This window comes from Dryas octopetala, chromosome 8 (assembly GCF_963921425.1).
Source record: "Dryas octopetala chromosome 8, drDryOcto1.1, whole genome shotgun sequence".
Lineage (NCBI taxonomy): Eukaryota > Viridiplantae > Streptophyta > Magnoliopsida > Rosales > Rosaceae > Dryas > Dryas octopetala.
Window position 1 is genome coordinate 2,175,576 of NC_141373.1, and position 16,002 is coordinate 2,191,577.

Consider the following 16,002-nt stretch of genomic DNA (forward strand, 5'->3'; position numbering starts at 1 on the left):
AATTAACTTGATTAATTTCACTTTCAGTGATCGGACCCCAATTTTTGGTTTATGTGATCACTCACGAACTAGTCAACCAAACACAACTCTGACGGTCCAGTAACAAAATGTGAAACTCCACATTGACTTTGAAAAAACCAAAAATCACTTCAGTAAAAACAACACAAATCAAACACACCAAGGATCAAGTGACATCCTATACACTCAGAGGACCCATCACAATAGGCATCCCAGTGTTATCCACAACTACAGTGGTGTGTGATTATCTAAACAGTTATATAAAGCATATATCAATTTTATGCAAATAGCTCCAGTACAGATTTGTGTTTAAAAGATGAGTGAGTCAGTAATCAAAACAACACAAATAGGGAAGACAGAAACACACAAAATGTTCACCCAGAAAAACCACAAAGGGTAAAAACTGGGGGTCTATCCAGCTGACCAGGCAATCCACTAAATCAGAAGTTCAATACAAAGGAGGGCACTCAGCACACAAGCTCAATCACTAAGTCCTAGACTAAGTGGCAGCTAGCTTACCCATTTTGTGCAACTTCCATACGCAAGGCAGATGGTCATTCATGAAGAAGGCAGCTCCACTCCAAGCTCATCAACCCATGGCACCAATCCGCACCAAGCTAAGTGGTTTCATCAATGCATGAACATGATATGCAAATGTAGGATTCACAAATAAAGATCAATCTTCTCAAGCTATCGGCATGAAAAGATCAATATTGAATCCTTCAACTTAAATCTAAAATGAATGTGTTTGAAGAATGTGTGAAGACATTTAAGCACTCAAACCCATAAAGAATTTCAGATTTAACAAAAACTATTTCAGAAAATATCTATGTGATTTTTCAAGAATTAAAAACCATTTTCTGAAAATTATGAAGATGAGCACCTCACATGGAAAATACCCAGCAGTGAAAACCCACGAATTCACGCTCTGAAATGGCTCATCGACGTACACACCAGATCTGGACAGCCAGCCCACTTATCCCCGTACACACCCACGCAAGAGGCATGTTCGCCCATGCCACGTGGAAGCCAATCAATGGCTGTCCACAAGAGACGGATTAAGGGCATATTCCCTTTGTCCTAGAGGGGTATCCTAGTATTTACTAAGGATAGAAAAAATCAGCTGTCAAAAGGAATTTTGCATTTAAAAATCAGAATGTAGAAGATGATGAATAGTGTGTGTGCGTGAATGGGAAAGAGGAAATCAGATCTGAATGCTACAGTGGAGAAAACAAGTCTTGTGCAATGCACATGCATGTCTAATACTAAATAGAATATGGGCTTTCAAAGAATTGGGCTTAAAAAGCAAAACCCGAAATGACCCACTGTAGCAACTGTAATTTAAGTAACAGTCAGTAACAGTCACTGTACGTGAAAAACAGTGTTCATTATGATCAGTGAATGACTAGTCAAATAGACAAAAATCTGTTAATTTCATGAAATGAATGAAGTGCAGTATACCTTGTGACTTGTTCATTCTTGACTTCTTCAAAGCAGCAGACCTTGTCCTAAATCTAGCCTAGAGCTTGTGAGTGAATAAATACAAATTAATACAATTGTTTTGACAAGGAAAATAGCCAACATTAACAAATCCTAGAAACTAACAATCTCCCCCTTTGGCTTTCCTTGACAAAACAATAACCCAATCACCTCACAAGACTCTCAACACACAGCCCAACACTTGTTATAATGTACCTGCAAGAAGAAATACTTGCACAACACAAAGTATGATAGTATGCAGTTTAAACGCAGCAAGCAATGGAGATTAAACAACAGCCAAGGTACATCAACCAATACACCAAGAGACTTTCGAGCCGGGCCGGACCGGCCCAAATTTCGGGCCAAATCGGGCTTCGGGCCTTGGGCTTTTTGGTGAGGCCTACCAAGACTATTGCTGCAAACACTACAATTATCACTAAAAATCTACCACAATTGCATTGTGAGTATAGAATTTTCTCCTAAATATTGGCACTAAGTGATTTACCATATAGAAAACAAACAGAATCACAAGCCAATTTTTAGCATAAATTGAAAACTTGGGCAAAGGAAGATTCATAACATGGCAACAAATTGTATTTTATGGCTTTTGCCTATAAATTGTTGACAATATTTAAGTGATGTTGGCCATTGACAACAGCATAATATTGCTGATCAAAAACTTAAAGCGTAAGCAAGGTGACCTCACCATCAACCCAAGAGCTTCCAATATACAAGACATCACTGTTTGTGGATAAATCCACACCGATCCAACAGCCAATCGAGGCTGAACACGTGGCTGGTCAGATTCAACTTCAGTGTTTGACTTCTCGGTGGTCAAAACTTTGACCTCCACATCATCATAGCTCGGCACTCCCTCTGCCAGCTCAGATCGGGTCCCCGCGCCAAGTCCTCCACGCCCGATCCGAGCCGAACCGATGATCTTCCAAGGGATCGAGTGTTCATCTTTTCCGCGGTCATCCCAGTTCGGCTCGGCTCGGCACAGAAGAAACCCCGTTTCAGATTCTAGCGTCAGCTAGTCATAACTCTGAGGAATCCCCTTCTTCTGGGTCGGTTCGGTTCGGAATCCCGTATCCGATCCGATCACACATGGACTTCATGTATACTCATTGGAACATGTGTTCGGTTCGGCTCGGCATACCGCCGCCACTTTGAAGGGGATCACATTGAGACGAAACCGCCACGCTTAAATGCACCTGACACAAATCCTCTGACAGATGGAATATCCAACCTGCATCCATGACTATTGAGGTAGTTTGTCTGAACCTTCCAACCTTGCATTTAATGGAGCATTCAATGCAGCATTGAATACTGAGGAGGTGAGTAGCTGTGCATGCAACTAGTTCTGACCAAGCGCGTGGGTCTCTGGCAACCATTCATTCACATGCAGGTAACTTACTCATCAAGTCTTCCTTTGCCTATATATACCAACTCATATGTGCAAAATTGAGATATATGAAAAACCATCTAAAAAACACTTACACAAAAATTCCCACTCACCCAAGAGCATACCTAACTTGCTGAGAATAACCCAGAACATTTGCCTTGTTCTTCCTATTCTCCCAAGTTCATCCTTTGTTCTTCTTCACCTACCATCAAACACCATTACTGACTTCATCATCGGAGTGTGTTTGGCTGGTACCACACCGGTCCATCTCCTTTGATCTTGTTTCTCTTACAGGAAGATCTCACATCATCATCCAGCAAGGCTTCGGATCAGCCAAGTCATCACCTCTAAGTTGTTGCATCTCTCTTACGGAAATTTGCATCAACAATCACCATATGATCTGTAAGAGCAACGCAAGCCTAATGACCTCACTGTTGAACAGATTTAACACATGCTTGCTTGAATAGAATCCTTCTGAGTCCCAATTCGGCCTCAGAGTATATTATTTTTATTGATATATTCCCCATTCTATGTACTATACAGCTAATTAACAGAGCAAAATTGATGACGAATTAGGCAAACGTAATTCCTTTTAATCATATGACTAATTAGCAACACCAACATTTGTTTTTTCACTGCTTGATGCATAGTACGTTGACACAGTGAGGAACCAATGTAGTACATCATCTACATGATGCCACACTACCCTCATGGAGTTTTGAAATTGGACAAGCAGAACCCAAAAAAAAAAAGTCCTACCAGATATGCACAAAATTGACCCCTCATTGAAAGCCATCAGCTTGATCTCCCATACCATATGGTCATATACCTTGTACCCAATAAACTATCTCAATCAAATTTCAAAAGGGTATCATCCACTGAGGTGATTTGTCAACTTCCATATTTTTAATCCAATTAGGTTCATTTCAAACCCAATATAAAAGCCAAAGTGAGGCTCCAGGAGTTTCACTCAGTAGTACTAGTCCATATGGAACAAGAACAAGACCCAAGTGGAGGCAGCAAAGTCAAAGAAGACGGACAGACAAGTGTCAAGTACAGAGGAGTGAGGAGGAGGGCATGGGGGAAGTTTGCAGCCGAAATACGTGACTCGACAAGACAAGGAGCTCGCTTGTGGCTTGGCACTTTCACCACTGCAGAAGAGGCTGCAAGGGCTTATGACAGAGCTGCTTTTTCAATGAGGGGTTCTCTTGCAATCCTCAACTTCCCCAGTGAGCATGGTTTGGTTGATGCTGCTGCTTCTTCTTCTTCTGCTGCTACTACTCCTTCCTCAGCATTATCATCATCTTTCTCCACCTCGTCTTCGAAGTCTATTTCATCATCTTCCACATTGTATAATGTGGAAGGGATGACCAGGACAGAACCCGGAACAGAAATCATCGAGTTTGAGTACTTAGATGACAAGGTGTTAGAGGACCTTCTTGATTTTGACAACAACAAAAGCAACAGTCAGTGAAGCTTTGGTGCATGTACATTCACAACTCAAATCTCTTGCTTATACAGAAGCATAGCAACACCAAATTCTTCCACACCCTCCCTAACCCTTCAATGCCAATTGGATTAATTAATAGTCAGTACTTCAATTCCTTCTGTGTAGCACAATTCTGGTTATGTTTTCTCTGTTCCAGTCTTGTGGGATTTGAGTCATTCAAGTGAATTTTGATTATAATAAACACTGCTCCCATGTGGGTACTATGAAAGGTTAAGGTGGCATGGGTTGTCAATCTAGTCGACCTTTTCTGTTTTAGTTTTACTCAAACCATTATAATGTTAATCATTGTTTTTTAATCATATTTAAGTCTCTTATAACATATTAAATAATGGGAGCAAACTGTCACAAAAGTACTATTTCCCCTGAACCACGGATGCGTGGCTGAGTTGACTCCATTCTGTTTTGGGAATTTGCCACATCTAATCTATTGGTTGGATTTGGTCATACCAATGAGCTCAGTGATTGGAATTACGTTGCTTGAAAACCGAAAGTCAAAGAGTCTCAAGACTAGCAGCTTTTATGAGGTTCAGGTAAATTTCCTTAACCTCAGGATTTTTTTTTTAATTTCTTTTTTCTAAGATGAATGGGGGTAGAGGAAGGAAAGTCAGAGTAGCAATCAGATATGACCAAGGTATTAAATATTGGTTTCAGCAAATGCCAGACTCTGTTAATGAATTAGTTGGTGCTAGAATTATTCACCAACTTCTTGGCAAGAAGTTCTTGCTTGGATAGTTGGGTTGAGGCTATAATTGAGGTCTCACCAAACGCGAAATCTTGCTGCTAGATTCCAGCATAATGTGTGTTATTGATATAATAAGTACAAATGATAACATTAATTTCTGTAGTTTAAAAATGTGTTATGTTTTTTTGCATTATTTTGGGCATGCTAGAATCTAGCATCATGTGTGTTTTTGTTATAATAAGTACAAATCATACCATCGATTAACGTAGTTTAAAAATGTGTTCTTTTTTAGCATTATTTTGGGCATGATAGAGAAACTAAGTTGACACATTCTCAAGAAAAATAAATCAAATTAAATTCACAAAAATTACAAGCCGATTATTTCCATTTAATTTCCTTTGGATGAAAAGGTAAAATTGAAAGAAACAAATTAAACCAGTCAAGTTCCTTAATGGGTTGTGTTCCCATGCCTATATTCCTTTGATTCAAGAAGCTCCTCCAAGACCATGTTGTCTAAATACTCAAACTCTATAACTCCATCTTCTTGCCCTATACATGATTCCCCTCTGCCAAAATCAATAGTAGAACTCCTTCCAAGATCACCAGCAGCAGAGAAATAAGATGATGATGATGAAGAAGCTGAAGATGTACTCTTTGAGGCTGAGCTGCTTGATGGGTTCTGATACTGGTAGTCATTTGGGAAGTTGAGGATGGCCAAATGGCCCCTGAAGCCATAAGCAGCTCGATCATAAGCCCTTGCAGCCTCTTCTGCTGTGTCAAATGTCCCCAACCACAGACGTGCCCCATTTCTCGAAGGGTCACGAATTTCGGCTGCAAACTTGCCCCATGGCCGTCTCCGAATCCCTCTATACCTGGCTTGATCTGTTACTTTCACCTCCTTCTGCTGCTTATTCTCTGCGCTCTTCCCCTCCATATTTAATTAGTTTCAAAATTTGAAGTAGTGGGTCTATTTTAATTTCAAATTGGGTGGCAAAATATGGGTTGTGGGTTGTGTCAAATTGGGTGGCAAATCATGCCTGATTTATAGTGCATGGTGATGGGTGTGGTCTAATGAATTAAAGTCGGTCTAATCTGATGGGTATTGGGGTTGGAATATATGTTGTTTGCTAGGAAGCTTCTGAGGAAGAAAAAACAAACTTCTATTTGGGCATTAATACAAACACCTGCAGCGCATTGTGGTAGTGTATATAGAAGCCTGTTTATTTGATCATGGCAAAGCAAAATTATGGTGTTTTTTTTATTTATGGCTGGCGAGACTGAAGACATGGTTTTTGGTTTGCTTATTTTTTTTTTGCCATCGCCGCCTTTCAATGTGTTCCCTTTTTGTATTACTGTGGATTTGTGGGGTTTAGGCTGTCGTGTGGCTGACAATGAATGACATGTCCAACTGCAAATCCATAATGATAAATTCTAAAAGGACCCACTTTTCTTTTTCTAAACCTCAAGGTTATGTTTTAGGACAATTTTACTTATATTCCTCAAGTTTGATAATTACATGTAACTCTAAGTTTTAAAAATTAGACGCACACTTTTTAACACACTTTTTAAAATGTATAAACTTAAAACAAATGAAGATAAATTTAAAAGACAAACCATATGATAGAGAAACAAAACCTACATTCACAAAGTTGAAGACTCGAATTTACAGCGACACAGTCCCTCAATTAATGTTGGAAGAGATTTGCTTATAGAGAGAAAGTAGTGGAAAGAAGGTGTGCGTTTAATTTTCAAAACTTGTGGGTGTTACGTGTAATATCATCAAACCTAAAAGAGTATAAATAAAATTGTCCATTATTTGAATGGTAAGATAAAAAGGGTCTTTTTAGAATTGAAAGGAAAAGGCCAAGGCCCAGAAGCAATTGCACTGAAGTAGACCCAACCATACAAATGGCCCCGGAAAGCCCAACCCTAAACTTGGCATGGCCCAACTCTATAAGTATAAGGCCTCCTTTGAACAGAAACCAAAAAAGAAAAAAAGAACAAAAGTAATATATGCTTTTGGAGTTTTTGAAGTAGCTAGTATGCTTCTGGAAGAGGCCACCTAGATTTGCCATTGGTATTTGAATATATTGATTATGCTTTTGTATGTATGATTCGAAACACCCTAATAAAACCCCATATAGACTCGCTATAAAAACAGTGAGTCCAAAGTTGTAGAAGAATTCCTCTATTACACAATATTCGTTTAAATGGGTTTATTATATTCTCTTTTAACTTTTTTTTTTTTTTTTTTTCAATATCCGTATTCTGTTAAATTTTGAATCCCACATCTTTTTCATGTGTTTCTTAGCATTTGTTTGGCTAGACACACCTCGGAGTTGAGCAGTTGAATAAATTCAACGCAGTTAGGTGATGACCAGCTGTAGGGCAATCTAGCTTTTCTTTTTTTTTCTTTTTTTTCGGAAGTAGGGCAACCTAGCTATCAGCTATGTGGCAATCCAATATTGACAGGAATTGAAGTTTAATTGCAGGTTCAGGCCAAAGAGAAAATTAGGTCACAAATACACACACATATCTATACAAGGCATAAAGGAATACCCCAACTAATCCGATAGTGCAAAATATTAATTGAATAAATAATTAATATCGTACATATTGCCGCTGATCATCTAGAGAATTCTTCTCTAGCTAGTAATGAAATTGGTGAAATGGTCTACATATTAATGTGGTTGAATAAATAAAGCTCATTCAACGGATCTTCATATTCAAATAGTGTGGATTTCCACTTTAATCCTTTCTTTGACGTCCATGCTTTATATTAATTCTTCCTGCAAGTTGCATTAATAATCTTTTGCCTTTCAGAAATACCAGCATATTCATGATTCCTTGAGAAACTAGCTAAGAAATGTCTCTGTCAATGGCCACAATTCTCTCATCCCTCTTTGACTGCCAACATGTCCACGAGGACGAATCTCACGTGCAACACTAAACATTCTGGATTCATCCTCGCGTGTTAGGTTGTGGTATACACCACTTAATATAAGTTATTCACATGTTTAGTTTATATAATATTACACGTATGAAGACGTGTTAAAATATAAAGAGTAAATTACAATTTAGTACCTCAACTTTACATGTTATTTCAACTTAGTACCCCAACTTTGAAAACTTGCAAAAAAGTACCTCAATTTTCATTTTGTATCAACTTAGTACCCCAACTTTGAAAACTTGCAAAAAAGTACCTCAACTTTCATTTTGTGTCAAAATAGTAGTTCCGTTAGTTTTTCTGTCAAAGTGGCAGGGGTATTTTCGTCTTTTCCTTAAATTTAAAAAATAATAATTTTTTTAATAAAAAAATTTCTTAAAATTTAAAAAAATTCATAAAATTTATAAAAATTTATAAAAAAAAATTCATAAATTTTTTTTTTAATTTTATGAAATTATTTTTAAAATTTAAGGAAAAGACGAAAATGCCCCTGCCACTTTGACAGAAAAACTAACGGAGTTACTATTTTGACACAAAATGAAAGTTGAGGTACTTTTTTGTAAGTTTTCAAAGTTGAGGTACTAAGTTGATACAAAATGAAAGTTTAGGTACTTTTGCAAATTTTCAAAGGTGAGGTACTAAGTTGAAACAACATGTAAAGTTGAAGTACTAAATTATAATTTGCTTAAATATAAAATATTATTTCAAGAAAAATATAATATTACCAAAGTATTTATAAAAAAATTTTAAACCTCTTCGTCCATTGTCACTTAAATTTAGATTAAATGCTCAAATTTTCTTTACCTTAATCTCAATGGCATTAGAAGATCAAAACCATGAACACATATTAGAAGCTTAATTAAGCAGAAATTAAGATAAAGAGCCGATGAAGAGATCCATAGGAAAGTTCTCAAGCATGCATTGGCAAAGGTAGCTGAATTGATAATGTAATATATAATTAAAACGCACATGCTTAATTAAAACAACTATCTGCGAGTTGCCCTGGACTATGACTCAGACTGTCAGTACCTGCAAGTGCAATGTATTCAGCCCAATTCAGTTCCTTTAATTTCAGGCCTAGTGGCATTAAATATATAATATATATACTCTTGATTTATTATGGAACAATATGTATATGACGTTCTTACATCATGGTCTTGGTCTTGGTCTAGCTATCCCCACTTAAAATTTTTTTTTCAAGTGTTTCTTGAATTTTGCCTATATATATAAATATATATATATATAGGACCTAATTCTAGCTGGCTTCACTGATGGGCATATTTGATCTTATTTTAAACACATATTTGATCCCCATTAAATATATGATCATATTTGATCTTATTTAAACGCATTTATTTTAAATAATTATGTTTTATATCATTTACGTGGCTGATAAAATTTATATTTTTGATCAGTTTTCTAACATTTTAAATTAAATTAAACTTGAATTTTAATGATTATCTTACGTACGGTGTCTGAGTTCTGATTTTAGCGTTATATTTTTTAATTTCAGTCTGCCAATCTAATACATAATTAAGGAGGATCTTATATATGCATAAGTAGCATAACTAATGTCTGAAATTAAAGAAAAACTTTTGAAACGAGGGATTTTGTTGAAAGTCAAGATAGTATTTGACCAAACAAAGTATTGAAAGTCAAATACTAAAAGAACCTGTTGGCTTCCACCACATCAAAATCAACACCACGAATGGCATTGCAACCAATGAATGCAACATGCCCTGCCCTCAAATTCAATGAATGAAAGTGATCGACAATTAAGTTTCAATGAAATTTCTACTCTCTTTATTTGGAGGACAAAAGATTGAGGCACCATTTCTCTCTTGTTAAACTAATTAATCATAATTAAGGTAATAATTTCTAAAATATAAAAAAGTTAATAATTTATTTCAGGATAAAGATTGAGTAACTATTTGTCTTTTCAAATTAATCATATATGTCTTATCTACAAGGATCAAGGTATCAACTATTCTACTATTTCCTTTATGTAATTGTTTATACAAGGGTGGAGTCTCTGTGGAGGTACATGCACTTGCTTGCTTATTGTTAAATCACACGAGGGCTAATCATTCATTTAAATCCAGTCAAAATGAAATTTGACTCTACTTAACCAAACAGCCTATACTATAAGTTTTCCTAGCTTACCAAAATTAACTAAAAATCTCTTTCGGCTATAATTAAAAAGAACATTGGTAAAAGATCGATTATATATCTAAGCACGTTATAAATGTCTCTCATACACATTTCCTTGATGCTGTGAATGTAATCTTCAAGGTTCATGCACCCAAGTCCAAAAGGGCCACAACTTCTTTAACACTCCATGTCCAATGGCCCCCATATGCCCAAAAAATAGTGATTATCACATCACTCAGATTGCAAGTTGGTTCACTCCCAAACCCACTTGGTTTTGGACTAGCAAAATAGCAAATTGAAAGTGAAAAACTTTTATTTTCTCTGTTTTAACTTTTTTTAGCCAAAGAATATTTAAGGAAAAGCAAATTAATAAATAATATGCAATTTGACACTTCAAAGAAAAGTATGCATCCATTCTCCACGTGACCTACATAATTTTTTATTTGGTATATATATATATATTATGTTTTTGGTGAGCAAGTGGGTATTATTTGATTAACAAGTTGCATGATAATGGAGACCTAAATATATATATATATCTATATATATATATAGGATTTAATTTTGCAAAACTTTATTTGATAAAATAATTAAATTTTTGTTGTCATCATGGCCTCATATAGCCATATAGGTTAACTTTCAACTATTGTGTTGGATTATTATATTATGTGACAACAAGAAGTCTAGAACGATCGAATAGTAAGGGGGATATACATATATATAAAAGGTTAGTTGAGAGATTGAGCATTAAATTAAATAAAAATTTCATCCTAGCTAGATTTTGCAACTTAGTAACCAAGTGATTTAAAAATAATTATTAATAATTAAAAACATTTTTTAAAGATAAATTAATGTAGATATCAAGGACCGACAGTGAGCAGACCTAAAACAGAAGTCAGATTTAACTACTTTTGTTCTATTGCAAATGTATAAATTAATTAAGGAGTAGTTTGACATTTTGACTTGATATAATTAAGGAAATTAATTAAGAGTGCAATCTAAAGTATGTCACCATGCACTAGCTACAAAACATTGCTTCTTAATTTGGGAATTTTATTAGACGACCAATGCACAATAAACAATTGCAAGTTAGTCAAATTCAATTGACCAAGTCCAGATATGCTGGGCCTACATCCACCGGATCATGCATGCAAAAATATTTCTTTATTTCTTTTTTAAATGTTCGACAAAGTAATAATACTACGATCATCTGACAACATTTTTTATTTTTTTATTTTTTCTATGGTAAGATAATCTATTTTCATAAATTCATAGCAAAACTGAGACAAACTCAATACATAATATCATTTTGAATGAGTGTGCAGAGCCAACTCGGTCCCTCGCCACCCAGACAATATACCTGTACATGTGCACTTAATACCCATTTCTTAGCATCCAAATTTTTTAAAACTTCACATTTATAAAGTACGAGTATTAATCCAGATTTTTTATTATTTTTTTGTGGAAGAGAGTGCACACTCCACACAGGCACACATGCAATTTTGACATGGAGATGATCAATATATGAAATTAAAGAAAAGAAATTTAATTAAATAATTTAAACTAGCTAGGTTGTGGCTGAAAAAACAAAAACTAGCTAGCTAGGTGTGGTGAGTAATCTTAGGCATGAATTATGAGCCTCACATTTGATCACCAGCAAGGCAACATGAAAATAACACGTACGACTTGAAAGTGACCAGCTAGCTTAGCTAAGGATGTAGACACAAGAGTTTGTGGTTGTGTATGGTCCAGATACAAGCCCTCTTTTACGTGTTCTTCAATCTTGAAATTATTCAAAGTCCTCACAACTTTAATTTGGATAAACATATATATATAAATATATATACTAAATGATATGAAATGATATGAATCTTCAAAGGTATACACTCTCTCCCCACAACAATAAGGTCAATAGTCTTGTATCCAAAAAAAAAAAGGTCTATAGTCCAATCCTATGCATGCACCCAAGTGAAAGCATGCACTAGCTAGAGAGTAGTCTGATCAGGACTATTGAGTACAGAGTGTAAGTGTTGAGTGCTTATTTCCTTGGAGCTTAATCAAACCCATTCGAAGCATATATCCTTGGAAGGCTTAGAGAGCGTACATATCCTATCTCTTTAGTTATTTAAGTTCAATTTACAATATAACGAACTATATATCAAATGGGACAAAATTAAGTGAAATTAATGATCAAAATATAAGGACATGTGGCCCTTTTAAATTCAAATCAGGTGGCAGCTGAAACTCACAAACATATATATATGTTCTCTGTCCTTTCGCAAAATGGCACCAAAACTTCATCAATTTTCATCTTCTTTTGTCATATGCCATTTTGCGAAAGACCACTTTCTTTAATCTGTACCAAAAACATGAAGTGTGAAAAGCTAGCTAGTAAAGGAACATGACGTATATTATTGTCAACAGAGAGAGAGAGAGAGAGATTATTATAAGAACAAGTGTTAGGAAAAGACAAGCGCCCAAGATTAAAAAAAGTCACAAAAATGTTTCTCTTTAAGCTTTCTGTATGGTTATAATTTATAACGATGTGAAGGATATATCTTATATATATATGCATATTTTGATGCCTCATCACACAAAAAACCAAGTTAGTAGCTATATATTTTCTTTATCTTCAAAATATCTTTTTTTTTTTTTTTTGACATATTGTAGATTATGTGCTAAGAGTTCACAATTCACAATGCAAATATACTTTGATTGGGCTATATATATATATAAAGGTATCTTCGTTAAAGTATATCTCATCTTAATCATGATGAGATATAGCATGTGAGATTTACTCTGTATTGTAATTTGATAATCAAAGTTGTTTATTTTCTAAATCAATATACAAGGATTATCCTTACAAAAAATTAAGTAAATCAGAAATCATTAAAATATTTAATTGTGATAGAATAAATAGATGGATATATGATTTCATTAACACTTGAAATGATGACCCTTTAATCAAATGGTTAAATGATTTTTGATTTATCTAATTTTTTGTAAAGATGATCCTTGTATATAAATTTAAAAAATAGACGACTTCGATCATCAAATTACAATATAAACTGGGTCTCATAAGCCATATCTCATCATATTTAACTTGAAATATACATTAACATAAGAGATATATATATATATATTAGCGAATCTATGTAGAGATATGTAGGTCTATTGCTCTCACACACTAAAACTTATTAATTTGTATCAATAGCTCAACCTATTCTATTTTCTTTAAAATAAGAGTTTGATGTTCCATAAAATGTCTCAAGACTATATATCACCATTTAATTAGGAAATAAAATGTTCCTTTAGCTTAATTAACTTTGTTGAGATCCAACTGCTTCCACAGGTGTACGTACTTAAACTTCACAACCAAATTTCTTATTTCCAAGACAAAGTGACAAACTGTCTATAAATATTCTATTCATCATCTTTAACCGCCCTAATTACAAGCACATTGCCGTCATGACACGGCAACATGACCATCTTATTTTATATTATATAGTACATATTGTATTTATGATATTTGGGTCCAACCCCATCTTATATTATTATTTTTATATATATTTGTATTATGTAATTTGGGTCCAACCCCGCCGCCGTGCCTCCTTTGACGCACGTGCCTAAAATGTGGTCCTCCTTATATACAAAGAAAGAAAGAAAACATTTTTAATTTGCACTAGATTTTGGTGCTACAATCCTAGAACATCCTCCTTTCCCAGAACTTGTACCTTTCACCTGCTCTTATTTAATCCCTGTACTATTATTCTAATATTTCCCTTGTAATCAATCCCTTTTGGCTTTTCATTCAAGTTCATTTGAACCTTATTTTTTCTTCGGGTATATAAAGGCTTTACCCAATTTTTGTAACCAATTACAACGACCAACAAATCAAGTCTCCCACACCCTTCAATTTTTGAGTACCTAAGAACAACCCACATGGAGATGGAGTCTTCTTTCTTCTTCCAATTCCCAAGTGGTTCAGATTTCTCACCAGAGTCTTCCTTTGGTTCATCACTCGAATCAACAGCTTTCTCTTGGGATGATGAATTGAGTAATTTTCTACCATTCAACATGAATGACTCCCAAGAAATGCTGCTATATGATGTTGTGGCCAAGGGAGCCAAAGAAGAGTCATTGCCTGCTGATGAGACCCATTTCTTCAATGGGGTTATTAAAGAGGAGGAGGTCACATCCAATATTGCCATAGAACAAGTCTTAGAACAACAACAACAACAACAACCTAGAAAGGAAAATTCTTATAGAGGGGTGAGGAGGAGGCCTTGGGGAAAATATGCAGCAGAAATTAGGGACTCAACAAGGCATGGCATAAGGGTCTGGCTTGGCACATTTGATAATGCTGAGGCAGCTGCTCTGGCTTATGACCAAGCTGCATTTTCACTGAGGGGTACTCTGGCTGTGCTTAATTTCCCAGTAGAAGTTGTGAGGGAGTCTCTAAAAGACATCAAGTATAGTAGGCATGATGGTGATGATGATGTTGGGTGCTCCCCTGTGGTGGCTCTCAAGAGGAGGCACTCCATGAGGAGGAAGTCAATGCGTAGTAAAAATAAGAGTAAAGGGAATAATAATAAGGAGGAGGAGGTGGTGTTGCCACAAAATATGGTGGTTTTGGAGGATTTGGGGGCTGAGTATTTGGAGGAGCTTTTGGACAAAAGCTCCTCATGTGAGAGTGGTAGCAGACTAGCAAGTCAGTGGTGAATAGTTAAAAATATTATTCACCTTCATATCTTGGTTTAATTTGTTTAATTAATTACTCAGTTCTTTTTTTCTTTCTTTCACTTTTTGAGTTTGACCCTGCTTTTTTTCTTCTTTAGTTTGACCCTGATCAAAGATCCTTGTTGATATTTGAGGGTGCCATGGTGATGGGATTAGATCTAGGGCATATTATATTCTATTTATTAATTGCCTTCTTCCTATATCTTTGTAAAGTTGAAAGAGATGGAATGTAAACATTTTGCGTAGTTATCTTTCTCTTCTCAATTATTGCAGTCTACAATCTTACTTGGAAATCAATATATTACCCATATATATAGTATATATATCAATGAATGATTCTTTCTATTGAGATATATCTCAACTTATTTATATTGAGGTATGATTTTGTTGGGGCCCACACGAGTTGTTTTGTGTCGATTTGAACCGTTCATTTTTTACATCTTCATTGATAGATCACCCTTACAAAAATTAGTCAAATCGAAAATCATTTGTCTATTTAACTTTGATAAAACAAATAGACGGTTTCATTGAAAATATTTGGTTCGTTCATTTATTTGATCAAAGTTAGATAGGCAAATGATTTTCAATTTGGCTAATTTTTTGAAAGAATAATCCATCAATGGAAATGTAAAAAATGAACGGTTTAGATTGATACAAAACGACTCGTGTGGGCCCTAAAAAGGTATATCTCAATATAAATAAGTTGAAATATACCTCAATAGAAGAAATTTATATATATATATATATTACTTTTCTAAGTTAATGGATTAGGAAGCAAAAGTGTATCAATGATCTACAATCTTTATGACCACATCTTAAAACTGGCCACTCGCTACACCTATTGAAAGTATTACCAAAAATATAAAGAGATATATAAACTATTAATTATCTCAATTTTATAGAATTTAACTAATGTGGTAGAGTATTCAATTTATTGATATTTAGACATACTTTTTTTTTAGGTTGAATAGGAGACCGAGTCTAATATTTGAAAAAATAATTTTTATAACACCGTCACGTGATATAACCAATCAAATATATTAGCGACAAATTTATACTTTTAAAGCATA

The 16,002-nt window shown here is 34.9% G+C and overlaps 3 pseudogenes; 2 read left to right on the plus strand and 1 right to left on the minus strand.

Annotated features, from left to right (window-relative positions):
* Positions 1-3,890: 3,890 nt before the first annotated feature.
* Positions 3,891-4,477, plus strand: LOC147275889 (ethylene-responsive transcription factor ERF096 pseudogene; annotated as a pseudogene).
* Positions 4,478-5,473: 996 nt separating this feature from the next.
* LOC147275890 (ethylene-responsive transcription factor ERF098 pseudogene) lies at positions 5,474-6,224 on the minus strand (annotated as a pseudogene).
* Positions 6,225-13,904: 7,680 nt separating this feature from the next.
* On the plus strand, positions 13,905-15,177 carry LOC147275891 (ethylene-response factor C3 pseudogene; annotated as a pseudogene).
* The last annotated feature ends 825 nt before the right edge of the window (positions 15,178-16,002 follow it).